The sequence below is a fragment of the Pleurodeles waltl genome, unplaced genomic scaffold (assembly GCF_031143425.1).
Source record: "Pleurodeles waltl isolate 20211129_DDA unplaced genomic scaffold, aPleWal1.hap1.20221129 scaffold_91, whole genome shotgun sequence".
Classification (NCBI taxonomy): Eukaryota; Metazoa; Chordata; class Amphibia; order Caudata; family Salamandridae; genus Pleurodeles; species Pleurodeles waltl.
Window position 1 is genome coordinate 385,025 of NW_027150403.1, and position 13,149 is coordinate 398,173.

Below are 13,149 nucleotides of genomic sequence, written 5' to 3' on the forward strand. Positions count from 1 at the left end.
TTAAAAATGACGGAGCGTGGGGCTTGCAAATTTGGCACAGCGTCGCGCTCAGTCATTTTCTTGTAAATCTGGGACAAAATGTCTAAAGGATAGAGGCTTTTTATGTCATGTTCGATGACGACCATGCAAATGACTCTAGTCATACTGCAGAAGAGAGCACCATGTGGCGTTTCTTGCTTTGGGATGTAGTCTCCCACTCTCTGCCACCAACCCTCGGAGCAGGGTGGGAGCCGTAGCGCTTCTGTGCCCAGGCTCGTTGGTCTAGGGGTATGATTCTCGCTTCGGGTGCGAGAGGTCCTGGGTTCAAATCCCTGACGAGCCCATTTTAGCGGAAAACAATCAAATCCTGCTCAAAATACACAACCCCTCAACATTTCTCATTCCACTCGAAGCATTGTTGCGCAAAACATATTTTTTGCCTCAGGCGAAAAATGGATTACAATGCCTTGGCTTCCTTCCTGCTTGCTCTCAGTGCGCCCTGTGTGATGATTTCACAGGCTTGCGTTCCTGGCATTTAGGCATCAGATATTTGTCTGTCTCTGCCCGCAGCTGTGACTTTTCAGGACGTCTGAGTGTATGCATGGTGGCTGACACCGCTGCAATTTTCACACTTACCCCTCGCATTCTGAGCAACTGCTGATCAAGTATAGAGGAAATCGGGCAAACATATGGGGGGAACTGTGCTTCTTCAGTCAAGCCAGCAAGCTTGTTTCTGTAGTGTAGTGGTTATCACATTTGCCTCACACGCAAAAGGTCCCCGGTTCGACACTGGGCAGCAGTAGCTTTTGTGTTTGCTCACTAAAACCTCGGTCTCTCTCAATGCACACTTAGACAGAAATGACCTTTAAAAACTTGTGACCTGTGAAAAATGTGCTTTACTATTGCAGGACGATAAAAAGTTATCTGCATCCCTCGGTGGTCGTGCATGTGCCTTGTTTCTTGTTCTGTTTTTTTTTTTTTTCTTGGCCATGTTATATTGTGGGCCCTTTAAAGCTGTGACTTTGATAGGAACATTGCAAGCGGCAGCATCAACAAGTGCAGACTGAAGAGTCAGACCTGCACAATGTTTTGGCTGTCAGGATGGCCGAGTGGTCAAAGGTGCCAGACTCAAGAGAGCTTGATCTTCAGTGAAGCTAAGCCTTCTGGTCTCTTCATGGAGGCGTGGGTTCAAATCCCACTCCTAACAGGTGTGTTTGCTTACCTTAAATCTTGCTCTGCTTGCACAGCCAGTTCCTCACACCACTATCTTTGGAAGCTGCTGTGGCATGTGAGGAGAAATCCACCAACCCATCGGCTGGGCCCTCAATCAAAATTCTGTGTATTACTGGAAGGGGCATCTCAGGCACACCTTCTGTTAGAGCTGCACTTTATGACAGTAACTACCATGCTGGTTTCTACTTAAGCAGTTGGTTCTATCGTTTGAAGTGAGTCTCTCCTGCCACCTTTTGGGCAAAGAAGACACTGCCCCTGCAACAACACAGGCAGACAAGCTCAAACTGGGTTTCTTGGTTAGGTGGGCAGAGCATATTGGCAATGGTGCATCCTCGTGACTTGCAATTTACATGAAGAAGACAGAGAGGCAGCTGGGAGTAGGCAGTACCCATGAACCCCTGAACACTGTCTTGCGACTTGCACACAATTCTGAAATGAGGCGGGGGAAAGGAGGTGATTTCCCCATCAAGGGCAATTCCGGGAAATCAGCCACCCCGCGTCTCCCAGGTGAGTGTTTCAGGCCTATGAGCCACTACTATAAATCTCGCCTGATCAAGCCTGATCGAGCGCTGAGCGAGCAAGTGTGCTTGAATCCAAGAGGCATGCTTCTCTGGCTCAAGAGCTAGCAGGCCCTTCAGTGCTTCTGGTCTGGAAGTCTAAGGTGCAAGGGTCCAGGACTTGCAGAGGGTTACAACTACCAGAAAGGGTCTGCTTTTCACATCAGTGCCCTAGTTCAGCTCACTGGCACAGGGCATCTTGACTACCTCTTTCCTTGCTAGAGACAAACAAACAATCCTTGACAGAAAACATCAATTGCTATGGCACGCTTAGAGAGAGAGCCTCCGAATGGCCCTGCTTTTCTGAAAGACGCTTCAGAAGATGTTTCAAATGCTTCTGCAGCAGCAGTCAAGTTGGTATAGGGGTATGATTCTCGCTTCGGGTGTGAGAGGACCTTAGTTCAAATCCCAGACAAACCCTTACCTTTATAGGTTCAGTCTGTGTTTTAAACAGGAGTATTTCTGCTTTTCACTCTTGTAAGTTGTCATGTTGCAATGCAATACATGCTTTGTACCTGCGTTGAGACGGTTCAGCATCATGAAGGTATGCGAGATTTCTTTGCAACTGCTTTTCTGTGCTGGAGCAGCAGTGCTCATAGGAACATTAAATGCACAGTGCTTCTCCATGGTAATTTCGGGTCCAGTTCTGAAATCACCTCTTGGAATGAAAGTGATGCCAGTTCCTTTCTTCCAAGGCAAGAGATCGTGTTCCGGAAGGCTCAGCTTTGAGCGTCATGAACATTGGCCCTCAGTCCTTGCATCCCAGTCCAATGCAGAGCCACATAAAGCAAGCAGGTGTGTCTGTTTCCATAGTGTGGTGGTTCCAGTACAATGCATAGCCACATGAAGCAAGCCGGCAAGTGTGTCTGTTTGTGTAGTGTAGTGGTTATCATGCGCACCTCACATGCGAAAGGTCCCTGGTTCGAAGCCAAGCAAAAACAGCAAGTCGCTGGGCTTTTTCCCAGTATTTGCATTTCCTGACTCAGCTGACAGGCAAGCTGAGATAAAAGAGACTGTGTCTATCCCTCACCATCGTGAGGTACTACGCTCCTGGGGCATCTGTCACAGCTCACCAAGAGGAGTTGTGCCAGCATACGTCAGTCAGTTGCTCACTGTTTGACCTTTGCATTGAAGCCTGAGCCTACCGCATTCAAGCCAGCCAAGGAAGGAAGGTATGAGAGCGAAAATAGCTTTCCTGCCCTCACCAAGAACACACACCTTGAGCAAATAAGGTGCCAGACTTACAAGGCCCAATCGCCAACGGAGCATCACTTTTAGTGACGCCCCGGTGGCACTATGCACTGCGCGGTATTTACAAGATGGCGTTCAGCCACTTTTTGTGGCTTAACACCACCTTGTAAATACAGCACCTTAGCATTCAGCGCTTTCCCTGGAAGGGGCGTGCAATGGGTGTTGCTGTGAGTGCGCCACAGCAACACCATAGCATTTTGATGCTGCTCCAGATTTAGGAGTTGTCGTAAATCTGCGTCAGCGCCAAAATCCAACGCCATCCCAGGGGTATCGTTAGAGTGGCGCACTGAGGAGAAATGTTTTCATTTCTCCTCGTTTTTTCTCTTTCTATGTGTGCTGCATTCTGCAGCACACATAGAAGTAAGAGCAAATCACCATTGAAGATTTTTCTTTTGGCCAGGAAGGTGTCCCTTCCTGCACAAAAACAATTTCCCCCTCAACGCAGTCATCCTTGTACCATGGTGCAAGAACGGCTGCGTTGGTGCTCAGCAGCTAATTTAGAGCTGGCGCAGGGGGAAGCACAGGGGTGCGCTGTATTCTACTAAATACGGCGCTTCCCTGCATTTTGAAAATGACGGAGCGTGGGGCTTGCAAATTTGGCACAGCGTCGCGCTCAGTCATTTTCTTGTAAATCTGGGACAAAATGTCTAAAGGATAGAGGCTTTTTATGTCATGTTCGATGACGACCATGCAAATGACTCTAGTCATACTGCAGAAGAGAGCACCATGTGGCGTTTCTTGCTTTGGGATGTAGTCTCCCACTCTCTGCCACCAACCCTCGGGGCAGGGTGGGAGCCGTAGTGCTTCTGTGCCTAGGCTCATTGGTCTAGGGGTATGATTCTCGCTTCGGGTGCGAGAGGTCCAGGGTTGAAATCCCAGACGAGCCCATTTTAGCGGAAAACAATCAAATCCTGCTCAAAATACACAACCCCTCAACATTTCTCATTCCACTCGAAGCATTGTTGCGCAAAACATATTTTTTGCCTCAGGCGAAAAATGGATTACAATGCCTTGGCTTCCTTCCTGCTTGCTCTCAGTGCGCCCTGTGTGATGATTTCACAGGCTTGCGTAACTGGCATTTAGGCATCAGATATTTGTCTGTCTCTGCCCGCAGCTGTGACTTTTCAGGACGTCTGAGTGTATGCATGCTGGCTGACACCGCTGCAATTTTCACACTTACCCCTCGCATTCTGAGCAACTGCTGATCAAGTATAGAGGAAATCGGGCAAACATATGAGGGGAACTGTGCTCCTTCAGTCAAGCCAGCAAGCTTGTTTCTGTAGTGTAGTGGTTATCACATTTGCCTCACACGCAAAAGGTCCCCGGTTCGACACTGGGCAGCAGTAGCTTTTGTGTTTGCTCACTAAAACCTCAGTCTCTCTCAATGCACACTTAGACAGAAATGACCTTTAAAAACTTGTGACCTGTGTAAAATGTGCTTTACTATTGCAGGACGATAAAAAGTTATCTGCATCCCTCGGTGGTCGTGCATGTGCCTTGTTTCTTGTTCAGTTTTTTTTTTTTTCTTGGCCATGTTATATTGTGGGGCCTTTAAAGCTGTGACTTTGATAGGAACATTGCAAGCGGCAGCATCAACAAGTGCAGACTGAAGAGTCAGACCTGCACAATGTTTTGGCTGTCAGGATGGCCGAGTGGTCTAAGGTGCCAGACTTAAGAGAGTTGGATCTTCAGTGAAGCTGAGCCTTCTGGTCTCTTCATGGAGGCGTGGGTTCAAATCCCGCTCCTAACAGGTGTGTTTGCTTCCCTTAAATCTTGCTCTGCTTGCACAGCCAGCTCCTCACACCACTATCTTTGGAAGCTGCTGTGGCATGTGAGGAGAAATCCACCAACCCATCGGCTGGGCCCTCAATCAAAATTCTGTGTATTACTGGAAGGGGCATCTCAGGCACACCTTCTGTTAGAGCTTCACTTTATGACAGTAACTACCATGCTGGTTTCTACTTAAGCAGTTGATTCTATCGTTTGAAGTGAGTCTCTCCTGCCACCTTTTGGGCAAAGAAGACACTGCCCCTGCAACAACACAGGCAGACAAGCTCAAACTGGGTTTCTTGGTTAGGTGGGCGGAGCATATTGGCAATGGTGCCTCCTCGTGACTTGCAATTTACATGAAGAAGACAGAGAGGCAGCTGGGAGTAGGCAGTAGCCATGAACCCCTGAACACTGTCTTGCGACTTGCACACAATTCTGAAATGAGGCGGGGGAAAGGAGGTGATTTCCCCATCAAGGGCCATTCCGGGAAATCAGCCACCCCGCGTCTCCCATGTGAGTGTTTCAGGCCTATGAGCCACTACTATAAATCTCACCTGATCGAGCGCTGAGCGAGCAAGTGTGCTTGAATCCAAGAGGCATGCTTCTCTGGCTCAAGAGCTAGCAGGCCCTTCAGTGCTTCTGGTCTGGAAGTCTAAGGTGCAAGGGTCCAGGACTTGCAGAGGGTTACAACTACCAGAAAGGGTCTGCTTTTCACATCAGTGCCCTAGTTCAGCTCACTGGCACAGGGCATCTTGACTACCTCTTTCCTTGCTAGAGACAAACAAAAAATCCTTGACAGAAAACATCAATTGCTATGGCACGCTTAGAGAGAGAGCCTCCGAATGGCCCTGCTTTTCTGAAAGACGCTTCAGAAGATGTTTCAAATGCCTCTGCAGCAGCAGTCTAGTTGGTATAGGGGTATGATTCTCGCTTCGGGTGTGAGAGGACCTTGGTTCAAATCCCAGACAAACCCTTACCTTTATAGGTTCAGTCTGTGTTTTAAACAGGAGTATTTCTGCTTTTCACTCTTGTAAGTTGTCATGTTGCAATGCAATACATGCTTTATACCTGCGTTGAGACGGTTCAGCATCATGAAGGTATGCGAGATTTCTTTGCAACTGCTTTTCTGTGCTGGAGCAGCAGTGCTCATAGGAACATTAAATGCACAGTGCTTCTCCATGGTAATTTCGGGTCCAGTTCTGAAATCACCTCTTGGAATGAAAGTGATGCCAGTTCCTTTCTTCCAAGGCAAGAGATCGTGTTCCGGAAGGCTCAGCTTTGAGCGTCATGAACATTGGCCCTCAGTCCTTGCATCCCAGTCCAATGCAGAGCCACATAAAGCAAGCAGGTGTGTCTGTTTCCATAGTGTGGTGGTTCCAGTACAATGCATAGCCACATGAAGCAAGCCGGCAAGTGTGTCTGTTTGTGTAGTGTAGTGGTTATCATGCGCACCTCACATGCGAAAGGTCCCTGGTTCGAAGCCAAGCAAAAACAGCAAGTCGCTGGGCTTTTTCCCAGTATTTGCATTTCCTGACTCAGCTGACAGGCAAGCTGAGATAAAAGAGACTGTGTCTATCCCTCACCATCGTGAAGTACTACGCTCCTGGAGCATCTGTCACAGCTCACCAAGAGGAGTTGCGCCAGCTTACGTCAGTCAGTTGCTCACTGTTTGACCTTTGCATTGAAGCCTGAGCCTACCGCATTCGAGCCAGCCAAGGAAGGAAGGTATGAGAGCGAAAAAAGCTTTCCTGCCCTCACCAAGAACACACACCTTGAGCAAATAAGGTGCCAGACTTACAAGGCCCAATCGCCAACGGAGCATCACTTTTAGTGACGCCCCGGTGGCACTATGCACTGCGCGGTATTTACAAGATGGAGTTCAGCCACTTTTTGTGGCTTAACACCACCTTGTAAATACGGCACCTTAGCACGCAGCGCTTTCCCTAGAAGGGGCGTGCAATGGGTGTTGCTGTGAGTGTGCCACAGCAACACCATAGCATTTTGATGCTGCTCCAGATTTAGGAGTTGTCGTAAATCTGCGTCAGCGCCAAAATCCAACGCCATCCCAGGGGTATCGTTAGAGTGGCGCACTGAGGAGAAATGTTTTCATTTCTCCTTGTTTTTTCTCTTTCTATGTGTGCTGCATTCTACAGCACACATAGAAGTAAGAGCAAATCACCATTGAAGATTTTTCTTTTGGCCAGGAAGGTGTCCCTTCCTGCACAAAAACAATTTCCCCCTCAACGCAGTCATCCTTGTACCATGGTGCAAGAACGGCTGCGTTGGCGCTCAGCAGCTAATTTAGAGCTGGCGCAGGGGGAAGCACAGGGGTGCGCTGTATTCTACTAAATAGAGCGCTTCCCTGCATTTTGAAAATGACGGAGCGTGGGGCTTGCAAATTTGGCACAGCATCGCGCTCAGTCATTTTCTTGTAAATCTGGGACAAAATGTCTAAAGGATAGAGGCTTTTTATGTCATGTTCGATGACGACCATGCAAATGACTCTAGTCATACTGCAGAAGAGAGCACCATGTGGCGTTTCTTGCTTTGGGATGTAGTCTCCCACTCTCTGCCACCAACCCTCGGGCAGGGTGGGAGCCGTAGCGCTTCTGTCCCCAGGCTCGTTGGTCTAGGGGTGTGATTCTCGCTTCGGGTGCGAGAGGTCCAGGGTTGAAATCCCAGACGAGCCCATTTTAGCGGAAAACAATCAAATCCTGCTCAAAATACACAACCCCTCAACATTTCTCATTCCACTCGAAGCATTGTTGCGCAAAACATATTTTTTGCCTCAGGCGAAAAATGGATTACAATGCCTTGGCTTCCTTCCTGCTTGCTCTCAGTGCGCCCTGTGTGATGATTTCATAGGCTTGTGTTCCTGGCATTTAGGCATCAGATATTTGTCTGTCTCTGCCCGCAGCTGTGACTTTTCAGGACGTCTGAGTGTATGCATGCTGGCTGACACCGCTGCAATTTTCACACTTACCCCTCGCATTCTGAGCAACTGCTGATCAAGTATAGAGGAAATCGGGCAAACATATGAGGGGAACTGTGCTCCTTCAGTGAAGCCAGCAAGCTTGTTTCTGTAGTGTAGTGGTTATCACATTTGCCTCACACGCAAAAGGTCCCCGGTTCGACACTGGGCAGCAGTATCTTTTGTGTTTGCTCACTAAAACTTCAGTCTCTCTCAATGCACACTTAGACAGAAATGACCTTTAAAAACTTGTGACCTGTGTAAAATGTGCTTTACTATTGCAGGACGATAAAAAGTTATCTGCATCCCTCGGTGGTCGTGCATGTGCCTTGTTTCTTGTTCTGTTTTTTTTTTTTTTCTTGGCCATGTTATATTGTGGGGCCTTTAAAGCTGTGACTTTGATAGGAACATTGCAAGCGGCAGCATCAACAAGTGCAGACTGAAGAGTCAGACCTGCACAATGTTTTGGCTGTCAGGATGGCCGAGTGGTCTAAGGTGCCAGACTCAAGAGAGCTTGATCTTCAGTGAAGCTGAGCCTTCTGGTCTCTTCATGGAGGCGTGGTTTCAAATCCCACTCCTAACAAGTGTGTTTTCTTCCCTTAAATCTTGCTCTGCTTGCACAGCCAGCTCCTCACACCACTATCTTTGGAAGCTGCTGTGGCATGTGAGGAGAAATCCACCAACCCATCGGCTGGGCCCTCAATCAAAATTCTGTGTATTACTGGAAGGGGCATCTCAGGCACACCTTCTGTTAGAGCTGCACTTTATGACAGTAACTACCATGGTGGTTTCAACTTAAGCAGTTGATTCTATCGTTTGAAGTGAGTCTCTCCTGCCACCTTTTGGGCAAAGAAGACACTGCCCCTGCAACAACACAGGCAGACAAGCTCAAACTGGGTTTCTTGGTTAGGTGGGCAGAGCATATTGGCAATGGTGCCTCCTCGTGACTTGCAATTTACATGAAGAAGACAGAGAGGCAGCTGGGAGTAGGCAGTACCCATGAACCCCTGAACACTGTCTTGCGACTTGCACACAATTCTGAAATGAGGCGGGGGAAAGGAGGTGATTTCCCCATCAAGGGCCATTCCGGGAAATCAGCCACCCCGCGTCTCCCAGGTGAGTGTTTCAGGCCTATGAGCCACTACTATAAATCTTGCCTGATCGAGCGCTGAGTGAGTAAGTGTGCTTGAATCCAAGAGGCATGCTTCTCTGGCTCAAGAGCTAGCAGGCCCTTCAGTGCTTCTGGTCTGGAAGTCTAAGGTGCAAGGGTCCAGGACTTGCAGAGGGTTACAACTACCAGAAAGGGTCTGCTTTTCACATCAGTGCCCTAGTTCAGCTCACTGGCACAGGGCATCTTAACTACCCCTTTCCTTGCTAGAGACAAACAAAAAATCCTTGACAGAAAACATCAATTGCTATGGCACACTTAGAGAGAGAGCCTCCGAATGGCCCTGCATTTCTGAAAGACGCTTCAGAAGATGTTTCAAATGCCTCTGCAGCAGCAGTCTAGTTGGTATAGGGGTATGATTCTCGCTTCGGGTGTGAGAGGACCTTGGTTCAAATACCAAACAAACCCTTACCTTTAGAGGTTCAGTCTGTGTTTTAAACAGGAGTATTTCTGCTTTTCACTCTTGTAAGTTGTCATGTTGCAATGCAATACATGCTTTATACCTGCGTTGAGACGGTTCAGCATCATGAAGGTATGCGAGATTTCTTTGCAACTGCTTTTCTGTGCTGGAGCAGCAGTGCTCATAGGAACATTAAATGCACAGTGCTTCTCCATGGTAATTTCGGGTCCAGTTCTGAAATCACCTCTTGGAATGAAAGTGATGCCAGTTCCTTTCTTCCAAGGCAAGAGATCGTGTTCCGGAAGGCTCAGCTTTGAGCGTCATGAACATTGGCCCTCAGTCCTTGCATCCCAGTCCAATGCAGAGCCACATAAAGCAAGCAGGTGTGTCTGTTTCCATAGTGTGGTGGTTCCAGTACAATGCATAGCCACATGAAGCAAACCAGCAAGTGTGTCTGTTTGTGTAGTGTAGTGGTTATCATGCGCACCTCACATGCGAAAGGTCCCTGGTTCGAAGCCAAGCAAAAACAGCAAGTCGCTGGGCTTTTTCACAGTATTTGCATTTCCTGACTCAGCTGACAGGCAAGCTGAGATAAAAGAGACTGTGTCTATCCCTCACCATCATGAGGTACTACGCTCCTGGGGCATCTGTCACAGCTCACCAAGAGGAGTTGCGCCAGCTTACGTCAGTCAGTTGCTCACTGTTTGACCTTTGCATTGAAGCCTTAGCCTACCGCATTCAAGCCAGCCAAGGAAGGAAGGTATGAGAGCGAAAAAAGCTTTCCTGCCCTCACCAAGAACACACACCTTGAGCAAATAAGGTGCCAGACTTACAAGGCCCAATCGCCAACGGAGCATCACTTTTAGTGACGCCCCGGTGGCACTATGCACTGCGCGGTATTTACAAGATGGCGTTCAGCCACTTTTTGTGGCTTAACACCTCCTTGTAAATACGGCACCTTAGCACGCAGCGCTTTCCCTGGAAGGGGCGAGCAAGGGGTGTTGCTGTGTGTGTGCCACAGCAACACCATAGCATTTTGATGCTGCTCCAGATTTAGGAGTTGTCGTAAATCTGCGTCAGCGCCAAAATCCAACGCCATCCCAGGGGTATCGTTAGAGTGGCGCACTGAGAAGAAATGTTTTCATTTCTCCTCGTTTTTTCTCTTTCTATGTGTGCTGCATTCTGCAGCACACATAGAGGTAAGAGCAAATCACCATTGAAGATTTTTCTTTTGGCCAGGAAGGTGTCCCTTCCTGCACAAAAACAATTTCCCCCTCAACGCAGTCATCCTTGTACCATGGTGCAAGAACGGCTGCGTTGGCGCTCAGCAGCTAATTTAGAGCTGGCGCAGGGGGAAGCACAGGGGTGCGCTGTATTCTACTAAATACGGCGCTTCCCTGCATTTTGAAAATGACGGAGCGTGGGGCTTGCAAATTTGGCACAGCATTGCGCTCAGTCATTTTCTTGTAAATCTGGGACAAAATGTCTAAAGGATAGAGGCTTTTTATGTCATGTTCGATGACGACCATGCAAATGACTCTAGTCATACTGCAGAAGAGAGCACCATGTGGCGTTTCTTGCTTTGGGATGTAGTCTCCCACTCTCTGCCACCAACCCTCGGGCAGGGTGGGAGCCGTAGCGTTTCTGTGCCCAGGCTCGTTGGTCTAGGGGTATGATTCTCGCTTCGGGTGCGAGAGGTCCCGGGTTCAAATCCCAGACGAGCCCATTTTAGCGGAAAACAATCAAATCCTGCTCAAAATACACAACCCCTCAACATTTCTCATTCCACTCGAAGCATTGTTGCGCAAAACATATTTTTTGCCTCAGGCGAAAAATGGATTACAATGCCTTGGCTTCCTTCCTGCTTGCTCTCAGTGCGCCCTGTGTGATGATTTCACAGGCTTGCGTTCCTGGCATTTAGGCATCAGATATTTGTCTGTCTCTGCCCGCAGCTGTGACTTTTCAGGATGTCTGAGTGTATGCATGCTGGCTGACACCGCTGCAATTTTCACACTTACCCCTCGCATTCTGAGCAACTGCTGATCAAGTATAGAGGAAATCGGGCAAACATATGAGGAGAACTGTGCTCCTTCAGTCAAGCCAGCAAGCTTGTTTCTGTAGTGTAGTGGTTATCACATTTGCCTCACACGTAAAAGGTCCCCGGTTCGACACTGGGCAGCAGTAGCTTTTGTGTTTGCTCACTTAAACCTCAGTCTCTCTCAATGCACACTTAGACAGAAATGACCTTTAAAAACTTGTGACCTGTGTAAAATGTGCTTTACTATTGCAGGACGATAAAAAGTTATCTGCATCCCTCGGTGGTCGTGCATGTGCCTTGTTTCTTGTTCTGTTTTTTTTTTTTTTCTTGGCCATGTTATATTGTGGGGCCTTTAAAGCTGTGACTTTGATAGGAACATTGCAAGCGGCAGCATCAACAAGTGCAGACTGAAGAGTCAGACCTGCACAATGTTTTGGCTGTCAGGATGGCCGAGTGGTCTAAGGTGCCAGACTCAAGAGAGCTTGATCTTCAGTGAAGCTGACCCTTCTGGTCTCTTCATGGAGGCGTGGGTTCAAATCCCACTCCTAACAGGTGTGTTTTCTTCCCTTAAATCTTTATCTGCTTGCACAGCCAGCTCCTCACACCACTATCTTTGGAAGCTGCTGTGGCATGTGAGGAGAAATCCACCAACCCATCGGCTGGGCCCTCAATCAAAATTCTGTGTATTACTGGAAGGGGCATCTCAGGCACACCTTCTGTTAGAGCTGCACTTTATGACAGTAACTACCATGCTGGTTTCTACTTAAGCAGTTGATTCTATCGTTTGAAGTGAGTCTCTCCTGCCACCTTTTGGGCAAAGAAGACACTGCCCCTGCAACAACACAGGCAGACAAGCTCAAACTGGGTTTCATGGTTAGGTGGGCGGAGCATATTGGCAATGGTGCCTCCTCGTGACTTGCAATTTACATGAAGAAGACAGAGAGGCAGCTGGGAGTAGGCAGTACCCATGAACCCCTGAACACTGTCTTGCGACTTGCACACAATTCTGAAATGAGGCGGGGGAAAGGAGGTGATTTCCCCATCAAGGGCCATTCCGGGAAATCAGCCACCCCGCGTCTCCCAGGTGAGTGTTTCAGGCCTATGAGCCACTACTATAAATCTCGCCTGATCGAGCGCTGAGCGAGCAAGTGTGCTTGAATCCAAGAGGCATGCTTCTCTGGCTCAAGAGCTAGTAGGCCCTTCAGTGCTTCTGGTCTGGAAGTCTAAGGTGCAAGGGTCCAGGACTTGCAGAGGGTTAGAACTACCAGAAAGGGTCTGCTTTTCACATCAGTGCCCTAGTTCAGCTCACTGGCACAGGGCATCTTGACTACCTCTTTACTTGCTAGAGACAAACAAAAAATCCTTGACAGAAAACATCAATTGCTATGGCACGCTTAGAGAGAGAGCCTCCGAATGGCTCTGCTTTTCTGAAAGACGCTTCAGAAGATGTTTCAAATGCCTCTGCAGCAGCAGTCTAGTTGGTATAGGGGTATGATTCTTGCTTCGGGTGTGAGAGGACCTTGGTTCAAATCCCAGACAAACCCTTACCTTTATAGGTTCAGTCTGTGTTTTAAACAGGAGTATTTCTGCTTTTCACTCTTGTAAGATGTCATGTTGCAATGCAATACATGCTTTATACCTGCGTTGAGACGGTTCAGCATCATGAAGGTATGTGAGATTTCTTTGCAACTGCTTTTCTGTGCTGGAGCAGCAGTGCTCATAGAAACATTAAATGCACAGTGCTTCTCCATGGTAATTTCGGGTCCAGTTTTGAAATCAACT

At 48.2% G+C, this 13,149-nt stretch overlaps 3 non-coding genes across 3 annotated transcripts; all 3 read left to right on the forward strand.

Moving 5' to 3' along the window:
- Positions 1–250: 250 nt before the first annotated feature.
- TRNAP-CGG (transfer RNA proline (anticodon CGG)) lies at positions 251–322 on the forward strand. The gene has a single exon. It is a non-coding gene; the product is annotated as a tRNA-Pro (tRNA).
- A 4,336-nt stretch (positions 323–4,658) lies between these two features.
- Positions 4,659–4,770, forward strand: TRNAL-UAA (transfer RNA leucine (anticodon UAA)). The gene is made up of 2 exons: positions 4,659–4,696; positions 4,725–4,770. It is a non-coding gene; the product is annotated as a tRNA-Leu (tRNA).
- A 6,212-nt stretch (positions 4,771–10,982) lies between these two features.
- Positions 10,983–11,054, forward strand: TRNAP-CGG (transfer RNA proline (anticodon CGG)). The gene has a single exon. It is a non-coding gene; the product is annotated as a tRNA-Pro (tRNA).
- The last annotated feature ends 2,095 nt before the right edge of the window (positions 11,055–13,149 follow it).